At 40.6% G+C, this 11,021-nt stretch overlaps 1 protein-coding gene across 4 annotated transcripts in view; it reads right to left on the bottom strand.

The window, feature by feature from the left end:
• Positions 1 to 11,021, bottom strand: part of RNF41 (ring finger protein 41) — a 30,086-nt gene that overhangs the window by 14,178 nt on the left and 4,887 nt on the right. For all 4 annotated transcript variants that reach the window (XM_035103776.2, XM_035103778.2, XM_035103777.2 and 1 more), the window contains exon 2: positions 8,077 to 8,218. The gene's annotated coding sequence lies outside the window, so the exon portion shown is untranslated. The remainder of the gene's footprint in view (positions 1 to 8,076; positions 8,219 to 11,021) is intronic.

The raw sequence follows: 11,021 nt of genomic DNA, 5'->3' as shown, positions 1-11,021 counted from the left end.
TGCATGTAGGCCTCACTAACTTTACACAGGAGCCTTGGTTAAAAATACACTAACAAAGAATTCTCTTATTAGTTCCAAATAAGTTTCCATGTCTTATTTCCAGCTTTGCAAATGATTCATTCATGTGATCCCAAGATGTCACTTTGATTTGCTCTATCTTTAGAAGCAGGTATAATATTTAGCCAAACCATAGTGACAGGTTCTTTGAACTTTAATACTTCCAAATGAAAAAAACAACAAGAAAAACTCACAGTAAGGAGAAATTCACTCTGGCTTGCAGAGTCAACTTCACATAAATGAGAACTGGCATAGTTTGTACTGTGTGTAGGATAGTAGCAAAACTGAACAGAACAAAGCAACAACCATTTGGTAACTGGATAACAGTTTCCTAAGATTGTATAGCCTTCAAAATATTTAGGTAGCAAGGCTATTCCTTCAGATCTACCAAATGCTAGGAAGCTCTGAAGGGTTTTCAGAGCAATTTAAAATATAATTAGTTCAAAGTCCAGTGGAAGTCTATCAATGTACAATGCTTGCGCAGGATCTCTGGTTCTACAAGTTCAAACATCAGTAGACTGTGTTAGTAACTGTGAAACCTAGACTAGTACACACTACCCAGTAGAAAATGCAAAGGGAAGCAGACATCATTTAACTGTGGAGAGATTACATCACTGGTAGGGAACCTGTAGCTCTCTGGCATACATGTTTTCATGCTGATGCGATGTCCACAAATTATGAATCAGAATACCCAATTGAATGGTTCAGCTGTTAGTCTAGTTTTACCTATGCAATGCAGGGGAACTAAAATGCATAATACATGCTGCGTGCATGCTAAAAAGAAATGGGAGTTTATCAGGTTGATATGTGGCACAAGAAAATAAAAGATGAGCAGGAATAAAATAAAATAAAAGATGAGTAGGAGAAACATGTGACACATGTTGTAGTATCCAAAGTTTTATCTGGAAAAACAAATGCAAAATTACCCAGGACAATAGTCCCTGGATTTGAAAGCGTACTTAAAAACACTGACTGGGTTTGGCATTAGAAATAAACAGACATTTTAGTAAGATAAAATCTGCAAAGGAGCAGTGAATATCTGCTTAATGCTCAAATGGATTTTCCAATTTTTTTATAATAATTTTTATTGATTTTAATATAAACAAAACAAGACAAAACATAATATATATACTCCATCCTTCTTCCCTCCCTCCCCTCACAAGTCCACTTCTGCCACCAGTAGGACCCGTGGGCGTTGAGAGCCAAAGGCGGTCCATTTTAAAGCTGAGTTTGTCCTCCCCCCCTCCTCCCCCCTGCCACCAGGAGGCCAGGGGGGGAGGAGGAGTACTGAGGTTTGGATTTCCCCCAGCTAGTCCCTCAACATACACACACAAACGAACAAATAATTTAAAAAATTCTCCAATTCTTAATTTCTTAACTTTATATTTGTGACTTCCTCGAATCTCTTCTTCCTGGTTTTCTTAGTTTCTTAATATAGTTATAGGGGGTTTTCTATTCTTGATTCAAAATCTTTTCCTTAAAATATTCACTTTATCCTACTCCTTCTTCGTGCCGCCTCCCCACGGGCCCCCTCCTGCCACAAGAGGAACCCGTGAGGTGCGGCCTTCTAAAGGAGATCCATCTTTGGTGGCTGGGTTTCCCTCCCCCCCCTCCTCCCCCCTCAGAGCCCCCCCCCTGGATTTTCCAAATTTTTTTGGACCAACCCTCCCCCATTCCATACAGAAAGCTAAGAGCACTTCTATGACAGTTAATTTAAGGAGAAATTAAACCCTGCTTTATATGCTATTAGAATGCATTGATAGGCTAGGAGGGTGGAAAGTTGAGAACCATCCTTTCAGCCTATAATGCGAAAGAGGCTTATTTAGCTTTCCTTTTAGTAGTACCACAACACCTATACTTGAAATGCTGCCAAGTTTTAACTAACTATCACATAAGCATCGGTAGCTCTCCCTATCTCTGGTGTCATATGGACTCAGATTCCTCAACTGTTCACGTTTCTGCCTTTTCTTGAAACATGGGTTTAATTGTAACTTATTTTGGTATTACATGGAGGCATATTGCCTGTTACACAAATTTTCACGAATAGCACTGTATTATCCTGTTTTCTGTAGTCAAATTGTATCATGTGGCTGCAATCAGCTAATGCACCTTATGCTATGAAAATTCCATTTCCTTTCCAACAACAGGAGGGAGAGGGATTAGACAGCACAATTAAAAACCACAGTCTACTCATGTGAGTGGAGTGCAGGGATTTGGGTATCTTTTTGAAGCAATTGTTATCTGAAATATTGCTGTTGCTTGATCTTCAAATAACAGCATTGTCAGTAACTTCAATTGCTAAAGGAATAGCAACAGACAGCTGACTTACTCATTTCTGTTATTCATTGCAACTTAGTGCTAGAAGCCTACAATTCCCATGCAGTCTATCAGTTTACTGCTTTAGGAGACAGCTTGTAAGCTAAAATGATGAGCTTTCTAATCACCAAAAGAAGAAAGAGTTTAGGTTACCAATAGTAGAGTTCACAGTTTGGGAGACTTCTGAGATACAAGTTTTGAGAGACATACAAAAGGCCCCTTAAAAACCTGAATACGGTAAGTGTGAGGCTGATGCACACAATAGTAAAAGAAAACGAAAAGAAGGATGACACGTGCCTACACTTGTGGTTTGCTGATGGGAATCTGGGATATGAAAGCCAACAATCTAGCAGTTGGCTAAAAATCTGAGGCATTTCTAGAAATACGGTTGCCAGAGCCAGACGAACTGCCTGTCACATTAAGAGCTCTGAATGGAAAACATATATATAGCAGTGGTTTCTCCCATCCTAGTCTGGAATCTTTCCCCTTCAGTTCTCTCCTGCCATTACAGGGTACAAGAGTCCTGGTTTGCTACATCACGGAGAATAGCAGGTGATTATATTTATTTATTTAACAGAAATTGCCTGGCGTGCTCTGGTCCATGGGGTCACGAAGAGTCGGACACGACTAAACAACAACAATTTAAAAGGCACTGGGTTGAAAAGTGCCACTGCTGCATACTATTTCTCAGTCCCAGAACTCTTTAAAAGTAGGGTGAATCTCCAGGTAATCTCAGAGAGAAAAGCATGAAGCCCTTGTTCAGCGCAAAAAGCCCGGCATGGGGGCTCAAATCAATGGCTCTGGCATTACTAACACCATGCTCTAAGCTAGCTACTTATCTGCACTGGGTGTAACTAAATCAGGAACGGACAACCTGTGGCCTTCTGTCTGATTTCAAGACCCCTCTACATGCAATCAGTTCAAGTGAGATCTGTCCCTACCTCTATAGGGCAGAGAGAAGGGGTGACCCCACCCACTGCCAACATATGGTCACTAACAGATTTCAAAAGGAACATGGCCCTAACACACCAAATAGTGTTATTCTATCATTTCCCCCCCTTACATTTATATTCTTTTTTGTATCATGGGACCCAAGTTGGTGTATATGTGGTTCAAAGAAGTCTCCATTTCAGGCATAATCAGATTCGGGTCTGCCTTGCTTCAGCATGGTGGTGTGCTCATATGCCTTTGGGCATAGGATGCCCTAGGATGCCCACCCCTTACTAAATGATCCAGTCATTAGCAAAACAGGGGAAATGGGGGACCTGTTATCAAATGAAACTGTTCACTGTGTCTCTGCATAGGTCATTGCTTTGGTTTTGCATTCTTTCAATTAGGAAGCATGCTCAAGCAAAGTGTGACTCAAGCAAAAGCATAGGGCATGAGTGAATCTTACTCTTACAGACATTTTCCATGTGTAGTTATGCAAGCCTCCCATTTTAATTCAGAAAAGAGCATGTATGACTTTTCTGGGCATTGTAATAAACAGAAAAGGCTTTTGTCATTTTTAAGAGACTCCAGTTTCTATTGGAGCACACAGAGACATACTAAGAATGTCAACCAGAAGAATTAATAACCTAGTTTGCACATAAAATATCCCTTTTTTTCTGTCTTCCCCTTTTTATTGTCTCTCGGCCTAGCATACCTCATACAGTTGCTGTAGGGATACAATGGAGACGGGGAGACCTGTGCTATGGGCTATAAATGCAATAAATCAATAGAATAGAATAGAATAGAATAGAATAGAATAGAATAGAATAGAATAGAATAGAATAGTGCCAAATAATGGCATAGTGAAAATGTGTGAGCACATGAATTTCCAGAGGGGAGACTGCAGCTGTTGGCTCCTCCTCCTGTCCTGTGAGCCAAGCCATGGTCTGGTTTAGTGTGTCCTCCAAATCCAGACTTGTCTTGCTCAACATAAAGCATCAGCTGCAAACAAACTATGTTCTTGGTTTGCAGCTTGTCGTTTGTCTAGAAAGAGACAAATCACAAGTTCAGGATTGGATAACATGCTAAGTCAACCCATGGCTTAGCTTGCAGCGCCAAGTACAGAGGGGGAGGCAAGGTGGTTGCGATCTTCTCCCTTGAGAGCCCTTGCGCTTGTACATTTGCACTAAGCCATCGTTTGGCTTCACATTACATGCAAATCTTACCGATGTGTGAAACAAAAAATGCACACAAAACCTCCAAATACATTTTTAGAAGCAATGTGGCTCATTGTTTAGGGATGTAACAGTCAAGTGCACACCAATGGGCTGTGATACCTTAGAAAAAAATCTAGTTCAAGGGCAAAGCTGTTGCAGGTGCAAACCAAAGGCACAATTTTCTGAAACAACCCCAAGCCTCCTTTAAAAGAAATGAAAGGTGGGATACTTTTCTATGTTAATCTTTTTCCATTTTTATAAAAAAGTGAAATAACTTCTATATAATCATTGCCCTTTCTAATGAGACTTCCACATGCTAATTTCCTTTCTATGCACAGCACACCTTGCAGTCTAGATGTCGCTTGGCACAGATAGTCATTATGAAACAGACACTACTACTGGCGCCTGCTTCCAGTGTCTTAAAGTGCTCTGCCTCCCAGATTTCAAAGTGAGGATAGTTTCTCTTGCTTATTACACAGGCATGTTATCAATTACAGAAATACAAGACAGAGCACTCTGAAATGTTCAAGTGCAGGACTAAAGTCATTTTGACTCCAATAATTCATCGTTTGACGATAATATGACTGCACCAGCTCACAGCAAAAATTCCAAAATGTAGGTCTCTTGCACTGAGTAAACTAAACAATTTCTTCTTCCTGGTAAATATACTCACACTGCCCTTCACACATTACACAATACAACCTTCACCTACAAATAGACCAGTCCTCAGAGTTTACAAGTGTCAATGAGAGAATGACTTTACCTCTTGCTTATGGGAATGTGGGGCTCTATAGGGTTTTCAACTTGAAGAATGAGGATGACTTGACCCTGTTGTCAGATAGAAGAAGTAGATATACAGACAATATCTGTAACTTCTCTTCACAATCTCCCAACAGTACACCTTAAATCATTTGTGTTCTTGTGTTTTTAGAGTCTGTTTTTTTCTGAAGAAATTAATGGTAATTGGTCATGGTAACTCCCTAGCAGACATGAATTTACCAGCAACATGATATAGTGGCTTACCAGTAAGTAAATTCAAGTACTTGAAAGAACGATGGAAGTAAAAAAGTATTAATAGCCCTTCCAACAGCTTAGGACAAGTAAATCTGCATATCTTCTATTGTCCTGTGAATGTTGTATTTAATTTATCTTCTTTAATTGGGGAGGTGGTAAGAAAATGCCCATCTACATTTGTATTGGACTCAAAACTGTTTTACATTTATATATTGTTTTATTCTCAAATTGCTTTCCAATGTCTTACAGAAAACAGTTCAGAAATGAAATAAATAAATATAATAAAACCTTGTGTAAAGTTCATTACTCAGATCTAGCTCACAGGACCATATTTATAATAACTGGAATTGGCACTCCAAAAGCTCATCTGTAGCGGTGGTCATCATTTCACAACAAGCAGATCAAGGCAATATAAAGATCATATTACCTAATCAGAAGCTAGATTCAAGACAAGCAAAAGTCAGTTCAAGAAAGCCACCTTGTCACTAACTGCTTCAGGAGGGAAACACAAGGAAGCATTTACATAAGTATAGCTGCAGAAACAATACTTTCTACACAAATAAGTAGGAACTAGGCAGAACAATTTTTCCATACACACATGAACAATTGACAAGTCCATTCTTGAAAGCAACCACCTTTCATTATTTAAGCACTACTTCCTCCAGTTTAACATCAAAGCCAAAGTCATTGCTTGTGTACAGCTTTTAGAGAGAGTTAGTGCTTGTAACTCTAAAAATAACCTATGAAACAAATTGGTGATTTTATGTGATATTTCATGAAAGCTTTAAGTCATCTTTTTGCACTTCGTTCATACAGAGTGTTTTTCTCAGGAAAAATGCTGGCACGAAACACAGAGACCAGGAGCTTGTTTTTGCAACGAATGACAGATCATTTTAGTGTTTCTGCAGCCCAAGCATATTATTTTCACAGTGCCAGGCAGATTACTCCCCCCAGAGCGTAACCTTTAATTACTTTCCAGAACATTATGCTTCTGAAAGCAATCATGACACCCAAGTTGAAGATTTCTAAAGAAGGGAGGCAGATCAGCACCTAGTCAAACATAAGCCTCCTAAGTCAACAAAACAGCTACTTGAAGCTGCTTATGTATAGTTCGAACATAAGCTCTGCCAGGCCCTCTGTCTTTGCTTACTTTCATCCAAGAGCAACGAGATCAAAAAAGAAAAGAAAATGTTAATATGGGCTCACAGCAACAGGGAGTGTTGTAAAGAAAAAAAAGATTGCCGATTCTCTTTTCATCACCAAGTTCAAATTCAAGTATTAAAATTATGTGCGCTAAAGCAGTATTTTGTTAAATTGGTCTTCCATATTCTGCTCTATTTCTCTATTCAAAATGATACTGCACAAATGAGTTTCCTTGCCCTCCAATATGTTTCTCTTACCTAACTCCCTATTATGGTGTTCCAATAGCTCTTAAAGCTCTGCGCTGCCTTGTTCCTTCCTACCTTTTGTCTCTTATCTCATGTTATGCTCCTGGCAGGTTTCTTTGCTTCCTTGTTCTCCATTGCTCCATGGCTTTTATCTTAGTTTCCTTTAAGAACTTCTTTTAAAAATAACAGCAATAGAGTGTTCCACAGAAAAGGAGCAGCAAAATCTCAAAGTTAGCCTTTTCCCACTAAAATTCTATTCTTTCCTAAACGTAAAAATATCTACCCATCAACTCTGCTAAACCATCCATTTAACGGAATTTTAGGCACGTGCTCAATTTCTTTCTCTCTCATTTTGCAACAATTTAGTGCATTGTGTCCTTTTCCTTACAGCCAACATCTACAGTGATTAACCTCCTAGCAGTTCTCTTGTACTCCCTGGCAGGCTCTGAGCCATCACTTAGGAATTAGTACTACAGGAAATATTGTTTTTCTGGGACAGAAGCAACAACCGTCAGCTGATGCTGTTTACTGTTTTCATCAACTTGGTGATGAAAACTGAAAAGATTCCAACTAGGAATCTTTATTATTGCCAATTATGGTTCAGAAAACACCCATAGGACTCAAACATGTCCTGTTCCAGAAACAGAGCATCTATTCTATAGAGTAAGTTTTCAGGTGCTTCTGAAAAGAACCGAATTTGAAATTTGCATTTTATGTAGCTTCCCCAAAGAGACCAAAATAGTTCTACACGTACCAACTTTAGTCATCCACCACTGTTTGTCAAACAATGTAATGCAGAGACGCCATTGGTGCTTGGGCTGCATAGCATAGATGATAAGTGAATGCACCATAGTTGTACGAATGAAGATGCTTTCAAGATCTTATTTCGATTGGCTAATATCTCCAAAGCTTTCAGTTCTAAAATGTTCTAATGACAGAATAAAAATAGAATGTGCATACAACTATAGGACAACAGCACCCGGCTTGGGGTTTTGTTTTGGTTTTTGCCTTTCCCATAAGAACAGGATATGTCACAAACTGAATCCATCAATCCATTTGTTTGAATGCACAGCCACTGTTATATTTCAATACAAAGAGAAATGTAGATGTGTTAGCCCCCACACACCCTTTGAGCTCTGACAAAGTTGCTTTACCTTCTGTAGAAGAATTCCTTCCTGAACAGCAACAAGACAAAGATGACTTTCGATTGCTCTTTTCAATGAGTATATCACAGTGGCCCATCTTCTTCCTGCTCTTCCTCATTCATACTAAGTTGTCATTCTCTGCAGCCATGATCTGTAGCCAGAAGAACATATAAAAGGAGAGACAACACCAGACATGAAATTAGATTACAGATTACAAGCATTGCGGCAAGACATGTAGTTGCTTTATACTACTATTAACAACGACAAGAACGTACATTAAGCTATTTATACCCAACAAACAATATTTCATCAACTATATCATAAGCCATGTGGCCATAATTTTGCACTAGTAATTTACTTCATGCACAAAATTATAAGACAGCAAGGCATACTATTAAAATCTAGTTCATTTCCATGCCCTTGGGCAGGGCAAACGACTCATTATGTACTAGTATTGTGTTTTTGGCATTTTAACACCAATTTCCCAAGAGCAAAAAGCTTTTCTCCAAGCTTTTCACCCTTCCTCCAAGCAGCTCAAGTTGACATACATAGTTCTCATCCTTCCCACTTTATTCTCACAACAACCCTGTGAGTAGGTTAGGCTGAGAAAAAGTGACTGGTCCAAGGTCACCAAGTGATCTTCATGGCTGCATGGGGATTTTGAACACTGAGCCGCAGCTATTCAAAAGTGGCTATGCTGCATTACTGCACCAAACAAATAACTTATTTTGAGCATGGAAGGGTACAAGATAGGACTCTAGACTGAGGGTGGTTAACCCCAGATTCAAACATTCTGAAGATTCGTCAAAAAGTGGGCCAAAACAAATAAATAATTTAAAAAAACCAAAGCTGTAAAGCACCACTGCTATGATCCTAATGACTTCTTAAGGATTCCGAGTCACCTTGTACTAGCAAAAACCTCTACCAAAACAAAGTGTAACAAGGCAACAGAAGAGGTTTTAAAAGACAGAGGAATCTGTGCAAGACAGCAGTTCCTCACTTGCCTTAACATAAGATGATGAACTAGCAGTGAAAACAGAGGTTTGTGCCACAAAAGCCACAGCCAGGAATTAAGTCAGTCAGTCATCTTGAAGACCATTTTCAAATAAATCTTTATTCTCTCAGCAAACAGTTTTAGAAACAAGGACCAAACATTACACATCAGACCATACAACAAATAGATCTAGGAAACATGCTCTAATATTACACATTAGGTCATCTCTTAACTGCACATCAATTTTCTTATTTGCACATCAATTCTCACTAAAGTTACTAAATGAGTGGTGTGAAAAAGTATCTCTAGGACTTTAGCTGTTGATAGAAAATAAGAACATAATCACAGCTTTAATATTACATAGGCTTTGCTAAATAACTTTTACCTAAAGTTAATAGCTAATGCTTCATGAAAATAACTTTTCGGATTAGCACATGAGATCTATGTCTGTTCTGAAGTTAAATTCAAAGCAAGGATATTCTAACACAAGCTGAAGTATTTATATTCCAACCTTAAATACCGCACATTAATTCAAGAGTAATATAGAAATCATATTCTGTACTTTTAAGTCATGATATAGTCACCTACTGCTGTCATACATACCATCATAGTGAAAAAGTGTTGCAGTAAACAGAAATGGTAACTTTTTACACATCAACAGCAGAATTCTGTTCAGTAGATTTAAGAATACAATCCTAAGTGAGGAGAGTGTGTAAATCACCTGCTCCATCCAAACATCTACCAGCTAGGGCAAAACAACAACAACATTTTCAACCCCCACAGAATTAATTAGTTACTTCAACTCCATGCTAGTGCAGATGGAATGTTCCTGGGGTCTATCCAAGGAAAAATGGGGCCTTTGATCTAGCAGATCCAAAGAGCCTCCATCCTGCTCCTGGAATTCCCTGCTTCAGAGTTCAAAACTGACTACTAGCACCAAGAATACACCAATGGTGGATATATGCCCACAGAACTTTCTGCGGGAATAGAGCAGGTCTCTGAGTTGACATGGCCCCTCACTGGTGAACCAGATTATGGGGCGGGGGGAAGTGGTTGCTCTGTAAGACCATAGTAAATGTGTCAAGGTCAGCAACCCAGCTGCCAATTTTGCTTAACCACTTTCCATTCACACTCAAGTTAAACCCAGGCATTAACCCTGCTCCAAAAATGCTTAAGATGTGGTGTTTTGTGGATGGGGCGAAGAGATATACCGTAGTAATGTCTTATATACCGTGTTTCTCATATTATAAGTCATGTCTTATATTAATTTTTTCTTCAAAAAAACACGACATGGCTTATTTTTGAGGGATGTCTTATTTTTTAATAAAGTGCACGCGGGCGCTGTTTGCCGGGCTTGTCAAGCCCAGCTAGGAGCGCCCGCCGATCTTCGGTGACAGGCGGGGATGGGGGGAGAGCGGAGAACGATCTCCGCTTCTCCCCCACCCCCGCCTGTCACACAGGACAGGTCCGAAGATCGGCGGGCGCTGTTTGCCGGGCTTGTCAAGCCCAGCAAGGAGCGCCCGCCGATCTTTGGTGACAGGCGGGGGTGGGGGGAGAGCGGAGAACGATCTCCGCTTCCCCCCCCACCCCCGCCTGTCACACAGGACAGGTCCGAAGATCGGCGGGCGCTGTTTGCCGGGCTTGTCAAGCCCAGCAAGGAGCGCCCGCCGATCTTTGGTGACAGGCGGGGGTGGGGGGAGAGCGGAGAACGATCTCCGCTTCCCCCCCCACCCCCGCCTGTCACACAGGACAGGTCCGAAGATCGGCGGGCGCTGTTTGCCGGGCTTGTCAAGCCCAGCAAACAGCGCCCGCCGATCTTTGGTGACAGGCGGGGGTGGGCGGAGAGCGGAGAACGATCTCCGCTTCCCCCCCACCCCCGCCTGTCACACAGCACAGGTCGGCGGGCGCTGTTTGCCGGGCTTGTCAAGCCCAGCTAGGAGCGCCCGCCGATCTTTGGTGA

Source organism: Zootoca vivipara, chromosome 2 (assembly GCF_963506605.1).
Source record: "Zootoca vivipara chromosome 2, rZooViv1.1, whole genome shotgun sequence".
NCBI classification, from domain to species: Eukaryota; Metazoa; Chordata; class Lepidosauria; order Squamata; family Lacertidae; genus Zootoca; species Zootoca vivipara.
The sequence above is the reverse complement of the archived record's forward strand: the minus strand, read 5'-3'. Positions and strand labels throughout refer to the sequence as shown.